This window comes from Myotis brandtii, unplaced genomic scaffold, assembly GCF_000412655.1.
Source record: "Myotis brandtii unplaced genomic scaffold, ASM41265v1 scaffold74, whole genome shotgun sequence".
NCBI classification, from domain to species: Eukaryota; Metazoa; Chordata; class Mammalia; order Chiroptera; family Vespertilionidae; genus Myotis; species Myotis brandtii.
This window is the reverse complement of record NW_005370944.1, coordinates 4,033,567-4,050,366: the sequence shown is the minus strand read 5'-3', so window position 1 is coordinate 4,050,366 and position 16,800 is coordinate 4,033,567. Positions and strand designations below refer to the sequence as shown.

The 16,800-nt window shown below is 41.5% G+C and overlaps 2 protein-coding genes across 9 annotated transcripts in view; one reads left to right on the top strand and one right to left on the bottom strand.

The window, feature by feature from the left end:
• The window catches only part of MYO9A (myosin IXA), a 423,504-nt gene extending 423,340 nt beyond the window's left edge, over positions 1-164 (bottom strand). For all 7 annotated transcript variants that reach the window (XM_014530413.1, XM_014530418.1, XM_014530420.1 and 4 more), the window contains exon 1: positions 27-164. The gene's annotated coding sequence lies outside the window, so the exon portion shown is untranslated. The remainder of the gene's footprint in view (positions 1-26) is intronic.
• The window catches only part of SENP8 (SUMO/sentrin peptidase family member, NEDD8 specific), a 44,074-nt gene that overhangs the window by 961 nt on the left and 26,313 nt on the right, over positions 1-16,800 (top strand). The window contains exon 1 of one of the 2 annotated variants that reach the window (XM_005882819.2): positions 254-483. The exons of the other annotated variant lie outside the window; for it this stretch is intronic. The gene's annotated coding sequence lies outside the window, so the exon portion shown is untranslated. Of the gene's footprint in view, positions 1-253; positions 484-16,800 lie in introns of those variants that run through there. 2 annotated transcript variants of the gene reach the window in all.

Genomic DNA, 16,800 nt, shown 5'->3' with positions numbered 1-16,800 from the left:
CGCTGGGTGGCTAAGGCGGGTCTTACCTCGGGCTTCGCTGCGGTGGCCACTACAGCCCCTCCTTTATGGCGGAAGCTGCCTCCCACCCTCGGCCCCAGGGTGAGGCCGGAGGAGACAGCAGAGACGGAGGCCAACGAGGGTTCCGGGAGGGTGGGCCCAGTTGCTTCAGGCGCGCGCACTTACCTCCCACGCCCCCTACCGCCTACCCGAGTCGCCCGCTCGCACGTGACGCCACCAGAGTGTCCCGTGTGCGCTTGCGCGGGCACACCCATTCCGTCGACTCCAGGCAGCCCCGCCCCAACGTTTTTTTTCCGCTGCGAACGGCGGAGCTGGGAACGCTGCCTTCGACTCTCCCTCTACTGGAGTGTAATGTCGCAAGGTTGGGGTAGAAAGCTCTGGGTTTGCGACCGTAGCTCTCGCTTTCCGGCCAACACAGAGACAGACGTGCCTGAATGCTGGTTGAGGTGGTGAGGCCCGAGGCAGGTAAGAAGCCGCCTCCCCGCTTCGGTTTGTCGGGGATTGTGTCCGGGCCTGGGGCCGCTGTGCTGCCCACGCAGAGCTAGCGTATCCGTGCCCCCTCCCCAGTTCTGGCTCTTGATTCTCAGCGGCCCTCTGAGCCCCCGCCCCTTTCCACACACACGCCCCTCTCCCCGCCCCCGACCTCCTTTTTTTTTTTTTTTTTTAGTCCTTTCCATTCATTCTTCCGACTTTTTACAGTGATGTCCATACCTTGGACTCAAGAAAGTCAGAAACGAATGAAATAGCCTCAGCTTTCTGAAGTGTTGTGTTACGTGGGAGACGATGAGAGAGTCCGCAGTGGTAGTAAAGTAAATTATAACAGAAAAAAAGCACAGGATACTCTCTGAGCATAGAAGAGGGCCCCCCCTCGCCCCACCCCCCCCGATTGCGGAGGACGAGGAAACCCTTTCAAGAGGAAACCCTTTCAAGGCGACCTTCGGCTCACTCTTAACTTGTGTTAGAAGGCTAGTGAGCAATTGCTGGTCAAATAAATAGGAGAAGCAGAAAGAGTGCCAGGTACAAAAGGATACGACAGTATTTGGTCCGGAAGAGTAAAAAGCTCGAGGAATAGGATATAGCTAGTGGAAACCATACTGGTGTAGCCTACACTTTAAGGAAGCGTCGTTGTAAAGGGTAAGAAGGATGAGGACCGATAATGTGGGCCGCAAGTATATTTTTTTTAAAGATGAGAGACTCTTAGTGTACCATGGAACCAAGAAGTGGATAGTGCATGGGTGAGGGTGTCCAATTTATAGGATCAAGAGCTCTAATAGAACTCAACCTTGTACCACATCAGCATCATCTGGGAAGCGCTAAAAAAAATAAAATCAGCCCTAGCCTGTTTGGCTCAGTGGATAGAGCATTGGCCTGCGAACTGAAGGGTCCCAGGTTCGATTCCGGTCAAGGGCACATGCCTGGTTTGTGGGCTCCATCCCCAGTGGGGGACTTGCAGGAGGCAACCAATCCATGATTCTCTCTCATCATGGATGTTTCTATCTCTCTCTCCCTCTTCCTTCCTCTCTGAAATCAATAAAAGTATATTTAAAAAATAATAAATAAAAAAATAAAATCAGCCGAGACCGGTTTGGCTCAGTGGATAGAGCGTCGGCCTGCGGACTGAAGGGTCCCAGGTTCGATTCCAGTCAAGGGCATGTACCTGGGTTGCGGGCACATCCCCAGTAAAAAAATAAAAATAAATAAATAAATAAATAAAATCAATGTTGTTGCTCCACCCAAAACCAATTAAACAATCTCTGGTCCAGTAATATTTTCTCCTGAGATGACTAATGCTGAGGGTTGAAAACCACTAAGCTAGAAAAATGTAAAGAATTGGAAGTAGAGAAGGACATAAAGGTATGGAGTTGGCTTTGTGACATTAGAATGGGAGTCATTTGATGAGAGAGAGAGTTTGGGATGGAATGAGAAGCTTGAGCAGAGATGAAAATTTTGAATAACTGTTCTGGGAAATGGAAGGAAAAAAAGCTGTTCCTGCCTTTCCCTTGAGCACAGTTCCATCCCTTAATTTTAATCAGGTCTCCTCATTTACAGCTCTTTTTCCTCTCCTTTTCTCGTCTGTCAGCTGGGGTTTCAGTCTTATAGCTCAAGAGTATCCTCATTTTTATCCCCCAAAAGATCAGAGTTGAGCCAATTTATGAAATGCAAAGACTAACTTCACTCTCCTAGAAATTACTACGCACAGTGCCTTGCCAATTATTAATTTCATCAATCATTTAAGTTAGGAATGAGATATAAACATATTTAGGATATAGCCCTACTAGGATATAGTATTAGGGAAAACCTTTAAAAGAATAATTCACTTGGCTGGCAGAGAAGGGCTGTAAAGGCAAAGCACAAGCCAGTGCAAGGCTACTATCCATTAACTTGGGTTAATCCAAAAACCTGTCTGTCTGCCTCCAGATAAGAGAGAGTCACTGTTGTGTGTTATGACTAGAGCATCGTATGGAGAATGGGTGGAGCAGAGAGAAAGATGATAAAGTGTAGTCTTCAATCCCATGCTAAAACATTTAGTTTATATGCTATTAGCAATTAATAGGTAAAAATAACAAAGATAAAAAGAAAATAACCTCTTTTACACCATGGACCTCTGTGATAGCCAGACCTGTGGCCCCTATCTCAGAATGTTTTTAAATGTGAAATAAAATACATGGAAATGAATGGAACCAATTTTATTCAAAGTTTTAAAAATATTAAAACAAGTGTGTGATGTAGTTCTATATGTACTTTGTGCATTAATTATCTGGCAGCAGGTCTTATTGTGTAATTCCAAAATAATGATGAGTGTAAATTATATTTTGAGATACCTGCAACAACTTTAATATGGTGTGAAAATATCCTATTTTTTATTGGTGACAAAAGACAGGGATTGCTGATACTACTCTATATCATTGCCTACATTTATTGACGAAAATACCGAATTTCACCTAGAGATTATTGGAAATAAAAATGCAATTTTAGCCCTGGCTGGTTTGGCTCAGTGGAGGGAGCATCAGGCTGAGACCTGAAGGGTCCCGGGTTTGATTCCACTCAAGGGCACAAGTTGTGGGCTCGATCCCCAATGGGGGACTTGTGGGAGGCCGCCAGCCCATGATTCTCTCTCATCATGGATGTTTCTGTCTCTCTCTCCCTCTTCCTTCCTCTCTGAAATCAATAAAAATATTTTTAAATGCAATTTTATTCACCAATCCAAGTCCATGGAAACTTTAAATTCTAACCACATCCTGGCCCATGGAGCCTAGATTTATAAAAAAAACTCACTCTATTGTTTTTAAGCAATAGCATGATATATGAAATCTGTGTTTCAGAGAGGTACTAGAGCGGTGTTCACTTCCCAACCTCTCTGTTGGAGCTCAAGTGGGGAACTGGCTATTGTCTTCTCCTCCAGTACCTTAGGTGCAGCAATCCACTGTTGCCTAATACTTTAGGCCTCCTGGAGGAGAGGCCTAGTTTGTAGCTATCTATGTAGGAGCAGTACTAGGAAATAGATTGGGAAAGATAGATTGGGGCTATTTTTGTCGAAATCATTGAATGCCAGGCTGTAATCTGTACTTGCTTTGGCAGATGATGGAGAGATGTAAAAATTTTTGGAGTAGGATAATGTAATTAGAGTTCTTTTTGAAAAATTATTCTAGCAGTAATATATAGGTTAGATCATCAAAAGATAAGATAGGAATGAAGATACTATATAAAATAAGTAAGTAAATAAATAAATAAATGATTTTTTAAACTAAATGTTATCAAGGGACGTTCTAAAGAGTCTGCTAAATTACTTTATTTCCCCAATGTGCTGGCTACTCTAAAAAACACAGATTGGCCCTAGCCAGTGTGGCTTGGTTAGTTAGAGCATTGTCTGTGCTCCAGAAGATGGTAGATTCGATTCCCAGTGGCAGGGGGCGAGGGGGTTGTAAAGGAGGCAGCTGAATCTTACACCTCTCTCTCTCCCTCTCTCCCTCCTCCTCCTCCTCTTTCCTTCCTCCCTCTCTCACTCTTTCCCACTACCTCTCTCTGAAAAAAGAAAAAATCAATGAAGATACATACATTGGGTCTGGCTGATGTGACTCAGTAGTTGAGCATTGACCTATGAACCATGAGGTCAAGGTTTGATTCCCTGTCAGGGCACATGGCCCGGTTTCAGGCTTGATCCCCAGTCAGGGCATGCAGGAGAAAGCCAATAGATGATTCTCTCTCATCATTGATGTTTCTCTCTCTCTCTCTCTCTCTCTCTCTCTCTCTCTCTCTCTCCCCCTTCCTCTCTGAAATCGATAATTTTTTTTTTTTAAGAAACATAGATTGGGATAAATAGCATACCTCTTAACAGGGACGTGTACACCAACGTAGAGGTCAGTTAGCATTTTACATGATCAAGAGGCTATTCCATTCTTTTGTATTATAAAATGATAATGTTAGCACTTCTGATAAGCAATGGCTTTACTTCATAAATCAGTTCCCAGATGTTGCTAAGGTTTCCTTGATTAACTGTCATCTACACCTGTAGGTCCTACATTTCTGACTTTTTAACGTCAAGACTCCTTTCCTTGCCAGTCCCTTAAACCTCTTTGATGAATACAATGTATTAGGAAACAAAAAGGCATTCCTCAAAGCCCAGATAACCCATCCCTTTGAAAACTGATTGATACCAGACCATATAAAACTTACTGCCCAAATCCCAGATAGTCCCCAAATTGTGCCCTTTTTAAAACATATTATTCAACAAATTGAATTTGGGGTCCAAGTATTACTAAACCAAATAAGTAAAGTTACTTAACTTTATGAACCAGATTCTCTGAGACTACCTTCTTCAGCGTGACTGGCCTATACTGACTTTCTGTCCACCTATTAGAGATCATGTGAGTGGTGATATGGTTTAATATAGATTTCAGTCTATATTAAGACTTATGCAGAGGTTGAGATTCATCTGTCTGTTCCCTTTTTGGGGGGAAATGGAAGAATGAGTCTATCTTAAAGCAGAGAGAATACTTGAAACTTATGAGGGTTATAAGAATTTTTATTACTTACAGAAAATCTAAAAGTTCCTTACTCTGATTTCCAATTAAATGGCTACCCCTTCTCACATTCATCTGTTTTGAAAGCACTAGAACACAGTCCTGATACTAAAAATTGTCCTGATTATAGTTATTATTTTTGAACATCTATACATTTAAAAACCTTAGGCCTGGCTTCCCTGGTGGCCAATGAATAAGTTTTCTCTGAGAGTAATGTGATAGGTTAAATTCCTTTAAAACAATAACTTGGGGATTTCTGTCCTTATCTGGCTCTAATTTTCTCAGTACTGTTTATTGCAGCAACTTGACACTTTAGCAACTAAAGTAAATAGTTGCTGAAAATGTTTAGCCCTACTTAATAATGTATAATATAATTCAAACTTAGATAATTCACAAGTGTTCGTGTTAATTAACATTGAAAGACAAATTGCAAGACAAAATTTTATATGTCATAATTGGTGTCATCAGACCCTGTTCTATCAGCACACTATAGTAAAACATAAATTCATCATTTATTTAATTCACTTATTAAATATTTATTAAGCCCCCACTATGTTCCAAGCACATTTTTGAAACCCTTTAATTAGAAGTTTGTAATAATTTACCTCTTAAATAAATGTCTGTAAAAAAAAATAACATACCAAGCTTTGAAATCTACAGGACAAAAAAATTAAAAGATACCCTACTGGGTTTGGCTCAGTGGATAGAATATCAGCCCATGGACTGAAAGGCCCAGGGTTTGATTTCAGTGAAGGTCACGTACCTCAGTTGCAGTCTCCATCCCCCGCCCTAGTAGGGGCAGTGAGGGCGGCAGGCAACCAATTGATGATGTTTCTCTCTCTGTGTCTCTCCTCTCCCTTCCACTCTCTGTAAAAATCAATGGAAAAATTTCCCTTTTTGTGTGAGGATTAACACACAAAAAAAATTAAAAGATGATGGCTTTTTCATATTTTTTTTCAAATTGTGTTTGTATTTAGCTAATATATGGTGAATACAATGATTACTTATGAAATCTGGCAGATTATAACTTCAGCTCAGTCACAGCTTATCAGTTTTTGTTACTGTATATGCCAAAACACAATTCTGCCCACTTTTTTATTAAATATAATCTTACACAAACCTTTCATTAAATCTAATGGCCTCCACATACACTGTCTTTATAACCCTAGTTATTTCAATTTAGCAATTGTATAAAACCATTTCTCAGAAAACTTTAAGCAAAACAAACTCAGTTTAAGAAAAGGCTGGTGTTTGCAAGTTTATAGTGAGCAAAAAAAAAAAAAAAATTGTGACACAAGTATAAATGGAACCCTTGGGATAGTAATGGTAGACTGAGAATAAAACTGTTTTTATGGTTAATGACACCTTAGCCATTGATAGCTATGCCTAGTAACAAAGCAATAAATGAATAGCCTTGGTGCTAGAAGAAATCCTCAAAATTTACCTAGTCTGCCTCCCTGGCCCAAGACAGGACCAAATGGTATCTATGGCAATAGAGTTACCAGGCATCATCATCATACCAAGTGGTTTTTCTACTTTGAAAGCTGAATTCCTCTACTTGTAAAATATTGATGATAAAGGAATACTGTTCAAATTTATAAATAACTTACAAAATTGAGAAATCTTCTATGTTTAGGACAATTTTGTGTTTTTAGGAGTTTTTTCAAAATGTATTTGTTCAAGAAAAAAATCATTTATTAATACTTGTTCAGTTTGTCAAGCACTAAAGATAACAGAGATGAGTAAAATCTAATCTCTGCCTCGAAGAGGGATATATAAATCTTGGTAATTTTTACATCGCTCTTCATACAAATCCCTGAGTGGTTTAGGCTACATTAAAAGGAAATGTTAAATTGGGGGAAATTGAAACAAACAAATAAAAACGGCTTGACATTCCTTCCTGAGAATTTTTGTATTTACCCTGCCATGAAAAGCACATTTGGTCTTGCATGTGATTCTTTTTGTGAAATTGCAAATTAAATCATACTTAGAAGTTGGACATAATCTAATTTTAGTAAACATCAGGTTATTTTTACATCTTTATATTTGAAGATTTATAGAAGAGAGATTACAGTTACTCTGTTTTTTCTAGAAGACAGAAGTGAGACCAGTGAGTTGAAGAAACAGATATATTTTAGGTCAGTGTAAGAGTAGGAGGTAAAGTATATGATTGTCTAACCCAGTGATGGCGAACCTTTTGAGCTCGGCGTGTCAGCATTTTGAAAAACCCTAACTTAACTCTGGTGCCGTGTTACATATAGAAATTTTTTGATATTTGCAACCATAGTAAAACAAAGATTTATATTTTTGATGTTTATTTTATATATTTAAATGCCATTTAACAAAGAAAAATCAACCAAAAAAATGAGTTCGCGTGTCACCTCTGACACGTGTGTCATAGGTTCGCCATCACTGGTCTAACCACTATCTTGTGCACCTGAAACTAATACAGAATAACATTGAATGTGAACTATAATGGAAAGAAAAAGATGGAAAATTGTATGTTACATGTTTTTCATCATCATAATATAAATAAATAAATAAATAAAAAATAAAAACACTCAGTTTGACCACACACACAAAAAAGATAGTGGGAAGTAAAGCCCTGACCAGGTTGCTCAGTTTGTTGGAGTGTCGTCCCGTACACCAAAAAGGTTGTGAGTTTGATTCCCAGTCAGGGTACATACCTAGGTTTCTGGTTCAGTCCACAGTGTGGGTACATACTGATCAGTGTCTCCCTCTCTCTCTTTCTCTCTCTCTCTCTCTCTCTCTGTCTTTTTTTCTCTCCCCCGCCCCTTCCTCTCTCTCCAAAATCAATAAATTTGTCCTTGGGTGTGATTAAAAAAAAGAGAGAGAGAGAGAAGGTGGATGTATCTAATTTTCCCAACACCATTTTTTGAATAGTCTGTCTTTACCCCATTGTATATTCTTGCCTCCTTTGTCAAATACTAAATGACCATGTAGGTGTAGGTTTATTTCTGGACTTATTGATCTATATGTCTGTTTTTATGCCAGTACCATGCTGTTTTGATTATTATAGCCTTGTAATATAGTTTGATATCAAATAGCATGATACTTCCAACTTTGTTAAGATTGCTGAGGCTATTTGGGGTCACTTGTAGTTCCATATAAATTTTTGGATTATTTATTCTAGTTCAGCAAAATATGCCATTGGTATTTTGATAGGAATTGCATTGAATCTGTAGATTACTTTGCATAGTTTGGATATTTTAATGATATCAATTCTTCCTATCCATGAACATGATATATGCTTCCATTTATTTGTATCTTCTTCGATTTCTTTCTTCAGTATCTTATAATTTTCTGAGTACAAGAATGAAATCCTGCCATCAGTCACAGCATGGATGGACCTAGAAGATATTCTGCTAAGTGAAATAAGTCAATCAGAGACAAATACCATATTTCACTTATACTAGAGGTCCAGTGCACGAAAATCCCTCCAAGTCAGACATTTCTCTGGCAGCCTGGGAGCCCTTGGGGAATGTCCACCTGCCAGCTTAGGCCCACTCCCCTGGGGAACAGACCTAAGCTGGCAGTCAGACATCCGTCTGGCAGCCCAAGAGCCCTCAGGGGATGTCCATCTGCCGGCTATTTGCATGTATATGTACACACATATGTATCTATATACATCCATGTAATTATTCAAAGTATGTGTATACATGCATATACACACATACATATTCACATGTGTATATATTTAAAAGATTTTAGTTTTAGATATACGTATATATATGTGTATACCCTGTATATACAGCGTACACACACTTTAACAGCTGGTAGATCAGTTCTGAAAATGAGATGTATTTTAATAAGCACTGCCTTTAGAATTATTCAGAGCGTGTGTAGACATTTTGGGGGGACACCCTCCATACTTAAAACTAAAATTGTACATGGGGCCCTAGCTGGTTTGGCTCAGCGGATAGAGCGTCGGCCTGCGGACTCAAGGGTCCCAGGTTCGATTCCGGTCAAGGGCATGTACCTGGGTTGCGGGCACATCCCCAGTAGGGGGCGTGCAAGAGGCAGCTGAATCGATGTTTCTCTCTCATCGATGTTTCTAACTCGCTATCCCTCTCCCTCTCCCTTCCCCTCTGTAAAAAATCAATAAAATATATTTTAAAAAAAACAAACAAAAAATAAAATAAAATAAAATAAAATAAAATAAAATTGTACATGGGGCCTTTTGTGGGAGGTCGCTGGGTGACGGCTCCCTAACCTTCACTGCTTATCTCTCCACGATGGATTAGAGTTTCTGTAATTGCCGAATCCCATCCTTAGGAGGTATCACCTTTCTGGGTGGAGCTGAGGCGTGGGGAGTGCTGACTCAGGCTGTGAGAACCAGGCGGTGGGGACAGAGAACTGGCCTCCTGGTGCCTCCCGGGCTGTGAGGCGCGGCCGATGGGTGAGTGAGCCCCTCCCAGCTCCTGAGAGGTGGTGGGCAGGTGCCAATTTAGATAACAGAGGATCTGAGAAAGGATTTGTGATTCTGTACACGACTGCAATCCACCTTCTCCGTGGCCATTTGCTGGGGAAGAGGGTTATTTTCAAGAGTCCCCTGGGGAGAGCAGGCAGCTTTCATTTCGTGCCATGGTCTAGTAATAGCCTCCCTTACTCGTCACGAGATAATGTCCCCAGCCCACTGCAACATGCAACTTTTTATCTTAGAAAAAGGAGAGAACATAACGCTGGATGCTCTAAGAAGACGTCATTTCAGAAGGTAGTTTTTCTGCTGCTCAGGGTCCATTTCTCTCTTCCCATTGTCAGTGGAGTTAAGCAAGGACTAACACAACCCGACGGAGGTTGCCATGAGGGCCAAACAGACTGCAGCTCAGGAGAAAAAAAATTCAGAACCACATGTCCTATGTCACAGCACCACCTGTCAGCCATTAGAACCACGTGTTACATGTATGAGTGTCACACTGTGCCAGGTGCTGGCTCGCATAGCCCTCACCACCAGCCCCGGAGCCCTGCGATGGTGCCCTTGCACAGATGAGCAAGCTGAGCCTTGGGAAGGTCCCTGGCCGGGAGGCCCCAGCCCACGCAGGACGGGATTGGGAAGCAAACCCCTCCCTTCATCCCTCCCTTCAGAGCCTGAGCTCTTAACTCCTGTCTCATCGGCCACCATGGGAGCATGATTTGTAAGACGTGGGAGCAAGACTTGTAAGATGGGTTCTTAGGCAGAAGCAGCATTCTCCTGGCTCAGTGGTGGGGAAGGGTTTCCGACTTTTCATGATAATGAAGAGAGTGAAGATGGAAATGCTGGTGGGGCCCACCCACATGTGAAACCAGCCTTTCTGTCCGGCCCTTCCTTAGGGGTTTGCTGTGGTATCCATTCTCTGCTGGGAGGACCGTCCATCTGCCCAGGAGTCAGGCCCCGGCTTTGCCATTCCCTTTGGCTGCCGAGCCTGGTTGTGGGAGGCGCCCAGCCACCCTGACCTCTGGGATGTTCCCCAAACACGGGCCAACCCCGCCACACCCCCGCCCCTGGCCTCTGCAGCTGGGCATGGGCACAGCGGCACTCACCCTGGGCGCCTTCGAGCCCTGCAACCTGTCATCGGCTGCGTGTCTCCCCAACGGCATGGCCACCACGGGGAGACTGCTGGTGCCCGCATTGCCTCCCGCCTCACTGCTGCCTCTGGCCAGCGAGGGCCCGCCCTGCTGTTGCAGCAGTAGATGGCCGGCATGGGCCTGCTGATGATGCTCATTGTGCTGCTCATCCAACTTGGCCTTGTTGCAAACTTCCTGGCCGGTTGCCGCCATCTTTGTCATGTCAATTTGCATATTCCCTCCTTATTGGCTGCAGGCGTGGCCATTTTGTTGTGGAGTTACGGTTAATTTACATATAACTTTTATTAGATAGGATGTGGAATCTAAAGATCAAAATAAATGAAACAAACAAAATTGGGACAGACTCATAAACACAGAGAGTGAACTGGTGGTTGTCAGTGGGAAGGGGTGTTAGGGGAGTGGGTGAAAGACGTAAAGGGATTAAGTACAAATTGGTAGTTACAGAATAGTCATGAGGATGTAAAGTACAGCATAGGAAATATAGTCAGTAATATTGTGATAAATATGTGTTTTGCCAGATGCATTCTAGAAATATTGGAAGAAACACTTTGTAAAGTATATGATTGTCTAACCACTGTGCTGTACACATGAAACTAATATAAAGTAATATTGAATGTAAACTGTAAAAAAAGTGGGAGGTGGTACATTGTTTTTCTAAGTAGAAATAATTGCATTTACTGGATATGTGCTCATTATCAAAAGAAAGGGGGGAATAAAGCAGACAGTATCAAAACATAGAAGGAAAAAGTTTAAGTTTAAATAATCCTATTCTTAAAGAAAAACTATCTAAATTTGTGATGGCTCTCATTCTTTATTATTTTTATGTATGTTTTTCTCTTACAACTTTTTATATAACCTTCCTTTTCATAACATATTATGAACATCTTTCTTTTTTTAAAGTATATTTTTATTGATTTCAGAAAGGAAGGGAGAAGGAAAGGGAGATAGAAACATTAATGATGATAGAGAATCATTCATCGGCTGCCTCTGCATGCTCCCTACTGGGGATTGAGACCGCAACCCAGGCATGTGCCCTTGACCAGAATCGAACCAGGGACCCTTCAGTCCACAGGCCGAAGCTCTATCCACTGACCCAAACCAGCTAGGGCTACACATTTCTTAAAAATTAAAATATGGGGGTGGGGGGCGCAATGGGGGGGATAAGGACACATATATAATACCTTAATCAATAAAGAAAAAAAAAGAATTAAAATACGATGGCCAATTACTTTTCCAAAAGCTCACATTTGTTTACACTCTGTCAACAATGAGAATGGCTGTTTTCCCAGTCTGTCAGCAATGCTGGTTATTATCAGTTTTTCTCATCTTTGCTAATTTGGTAGGTGAAAAATGAAATCTTACTTTAACTTGAATTTCTTTGATTCATAGTAAGTATTTTTGATTCCTAGTGGAGTATCTTTTCATCTCTTCATTGGCCAGTCATACAATTGTATAAGCTCTATTTTCTTCTAAATTTTTGTTTCCTCTTTTTTAAAACATTTTTTATTAATTGATTTGAAAGAGAGAGGAAGGGAGTGTGAGGGAAGGAGGGAGGGAGGGAAAGAGAAACATTGATATGTTGTTCCACTTGTTTATATATTCACTGATTGATTCTTGTATGTGCTCTGACTGGGGATCAAAACTTCAACCTTGGCATATCTGGATGATGCTCTAAGTAGCGGAGCTACCTGGGCAGGGATTGTTTCATTTTTAACACTTACATTTTACTTCATCTAAAATACAGTAATTTGATATAAGGTATGAGATAGGGGCCTAGCTTTTTTTTTTTCTGTTTAGGATATAATTAATTTTTTCAATCTTTATTGTTGAGGTTATTACAGATACCCCTCTTTTTTCTCCCCGTAGCTCCCCTCCACCCAGTTCCCACCCCACCCCAGGCCCTCGCCACCCTCCTATTCTTGTCCATAGGTAATGCATACATGCATATAAGATCTTTGTCTATTCTCTTCCTGCACGCCCCCCCCCACACACTTCCTTCCTGCTGAGAATTGTCAGTCTGTTCCATTTCCATGCCCTTGATTATATTACATTCACCAGTTTATTCTGCTCATCCGATTTTTTATTCATTTGATTTTTAGATTCACTTGTTGATAGATATGTATTTGTTGTCACTTTGTTGTTCATAATTTTTTATCTCTACCTTTTTCTTCTTCCTCCTCTTAAAGAATACCCTTCAGCATTTCATATAATACTGTTTTGGTGGTGATGAACTTCTTTAGCTTTTTCTTGTCTGTGAAGCTGTTTATCAGACCTTCATTTCTAAATGATCGCTTTGCTGGATAGAGTAATCTTGATTGTAGGTTCTTGCTATTCATCACTTGGAATATTTCTTGCCACTCTCTTCTAGCCTGCATAGTTTCTGTTGAGAAATCAGCTGACAGTCATTATGGGCACTCCCTTGTAGGTAACTGACTGTTTTTCTCTTGCTGCTTTTAAGATTCTCTCTCTGTCTTTTGCCCTTGGCATTTTAATTATGATGTGTTTTGGTGTGGTCCTCTTTGGATTCCCCTTGTTTGGGGACTTGTAAGTCTATTTCTTTCACCAGGTAGGGGAAGTTTTCTGTCATTATTTCTTCAAATAGGTTTTCAATATCTTGCTCTCTCTCTTCTTCTGGCACCCCCATAATTCAGATGTTGGTACGCTTGAAGTTGTCCCAGAGGCTCCTTACACTCTCTTCATATTTTTGGATTCTTTTTTCGTTTTGCTCTTCTGTTTGGGTGTTTTTTGCTTCCTCGTATTTGAAATCATTGACTTGATTCTTGGAATCCTCTAATCTACTGTTGAATCCCTGTATGTTATTCTTTATTTCAGTCAGTGTATGCTTAATTTCTGATTGGTCCTTTTCCATTTTTTTGGCATTCTCACTAAGATCCTTGAAGGTCTCACTAAGTTCCTCGGAGGTTTCTAGAAGATTCTTCAGTAACCTTGTAACTGTGGTTTTGAAGTCTATATCCAATAGTTTGCTTTCTTCCATTTCTTTCATTTGTGACATGTTTCTTTGTCTCCACATTTTGGCTACTTCCCTGTGTTTGTTTTTATGTGTTGGGTAGCTGCTAAGTCTGCTTGAGTTGATAAAGTGGCCTTGTGTGGTAGGTGTCCTATAGGGCCCAGTGGCTCAGCCTCCCCAATCACCTGAGGTGGACACTCTTGGTGCACTCCTTTGTGGGCTGTGTCCACAGTTTTGTTATAGTTGAACCTTGATTGCTGTTGGTGTTACTGGGAGGAATTGACCTCCAGGCCAATTGGCTGTGGGGATCAGCTGCGACTACAGTGGGAGAGCTGCTGTGCAGGAGACACCCTGATGGGGCAGGACTTGCTTCAGTCGGGCTTTAGTGCTCACTGAGTCTGCCCCTTGAATGTGTCGCTTATGGATGTGAAGAGTTGTAATCTGATATGGTCTCACACTGACCACTGGGTACACTGGCTCTTGGATGTCCAGGGAGGTGCAAAGTCATCCACTGCCTGGGGCCACCCAGTAGGAGCTACAGAGAGATCTGCAGATTCCTCCTCTTTGTATCGGGTTTGGAAGTGCCCAGGCGAGCCCAACTGTGAAGCAAGGCAGGCTGCTGCTGCTGCTGCTGGCCTTGGGCCTTTTATTGATAGCTTTGGGGCTCCCTGACCCAGCTGCAGCTTGTTTGACAGGTTTTAGGCTGAGAAAGGACAGCCATTCATATGCAAAAGCCACTGTGAACAGCTTGGGTGGGGTTATAAATTGGGTGGGGTGGGATCTCGGGGAATCACCAGGGTGGAGCAAATAGAAATGGCTGCCAGTCAGCCCTGCACCAGGGAGGCCCAGCACAGGAACAATGACCTCTGCAAGCACCTCCGTCTGGAAGAAAGCCGTCCCCAAGTTCCTGCCCCGGTGCCAGACAGTCCAATTGCTCCCCATATGTGTCTGGGTACCCCAGAGCCTCGCCCGGGACTGGAGCTCAGAGCAAGCGGGAGCTTGTAAGTTCACTTTGCAGTGCAGGCCTTTTAAGAGGAGCAGCTGAGTCTCTAGCAGTCTATGTGTCAGTCAGCCCCAATCCACACTGGTTTTTGCAGTCCATAGTTCTTATTGCTCGTAGGGACTTCTTTCCCCAGCTTTGGGACCCTGGGCTGGGGGGCTGGTGTGGGGCTGGGACCCCTCACTCCTCCGAGCGGCCTCCACAGAGGCGATCTCCCTCCCGATTAAAAAAGCGGCACACCCGGCTGCCGAACCAGCCCGTTTCGTGCCTCCGCACCTCCTACCAGTTTCAGTGCACTTTCTTCTTTACCTCTCTAGTTACAATACTTCCACTCAGCCAGCTTTCCCATGGTTCTGGATAATAGTTGTTACGTATTTTAGTTGTAATTTTGACGTGGTTGGGGGAGGCAGCAAGTATAGGCATTTACCTAGGCCATCATCTTGGTTCTCCCATAGCTTTTTTTAAATCAAATTATTAACAAGTTATCACAATGCCATCAAGTAACTCAGCAAGCATATCTCAAACTTTACCTCATAGGCAATAAGGTGCTAATAGATATTCTACAAAAAAAAAAAAACAAATTGAGTTTGGGAAGTAAATCAGACCAAGGAAAGGTAAATTTCTTTATTGCAGAACTTCTTCTAGCCTTTAATATGCTTATGTATATTAAGAATCTCCAATAAAGAGTTTTAATATATGGCATTTTCTAATGTATTTAACCATGTAATCCTATTTTTTTTCTTTCAAGTAATACCTATGAAATCCTATGGAACTGTGCTGGTCAAAATAGTAGACACTAGCCACGTATGGCTATTTAAATTTATGTTTAAATTAATTGAAATAAAATTAAATATTTACTTCCTCAGTCATGCTAGCCACATTTCAAGTGCTCAGTAGCCTCGTGTGGCTATTGGCTACTATATTAGACATTGTAGATAAAAATACTTCCATCTTGGCCCTGGCCAGGTAGCTCAGTTTGTTAGAGTATTGTCCAATACACCAAGGTTGTGGGTTCAATTCCTGGTCAGACTAAGTACAAGAATCAATTAATGAATGCATAAATAAGTGGGACAACAAACCAATGTCTCTCTCTCAAAAATCAATAAATAGCCCTAACCGGTTTGGCTCAGTGGATAGAGCGTTGGACTGCGGACTGAATGGTCCCAGGTTCAATTCCGGTCAAGAGCATGTACTTTGGTTGCGGCACATCCCCAGTAGGGGGTGTGCAGGAAGCAGCTGATCGATGTTTCTCTCTCATTGATGTTTCTAACTCTCTATCCCTCTCCCTTCCTCTCTGCAAAAAATCAATAAAATATATATTTTTTTAAAAATCAATAAATAATTTTAAAAAACAAAACACTTCCTTTATTGCAGAAAGTCCTATTGGACAGTGCTTCTATAGAACATAATATTCATTGAAAACATGGAATAAGCCATAATTTCTCCCATTGATTTGTAATGGCTCCATCATTCTATTTAAAATTTCTAAAAATGTGTGGATTTGTTTTTCTGTCCCAGTACCATACAGCTAATTGAGAGTCAAGCTACATCATTTTTTTCTCTGAGAGCAGAACTGAAGGATTCTTGCATAAAGTAGGAAGTTAGACTAGAAGGGATAACTAAAGGCCCTTATATTTCTCAGACTCTGTAAATATAAACATTTCTTTGCCAAACTTGATTTATATATCATGTTGAGATCCATACTTCATTACTCATTAATTCATTCTACAATTATTTATTATCTGCCTGGCCAGCTCTGTTTTAGGTCCAAGGCCTAGAATTGTAAACAAGTTTAGGCAGACAAGGTTCCTTGGGTTTCTTACTCTCAGGGAGCTTACATTCTTGTTTTGGAGCGAAAAAGAACAAAATTAACGAAGGAGCAAATTTTAAAAGCCTTGAGTGCTATGCAAGGAACTGAAATTAAAGGAATAAGAGAGTGAGTGATGCCCTGGCCAGTGTGACTTGCTCAGTTTTTAGAGTGTGAGCCTGTGCACTGGAGGGTCATGGATTCGATTCCCAGTCAGGGACATGTACCTGGTTGCAGGTTTGATCCCCAGCCCCAGTCAGGATGTGTGTAGGAGGCAACCAATTGATGTGTCTCTCTCACATCAATGTTTCTCTCCCTTTCTCTTTCTCCCTCCCTCCTTCCCACTCTCTTTAAAAATCAATAGAAAAAAATGCCCACAGGTAAGGATTAACAAAAGAGG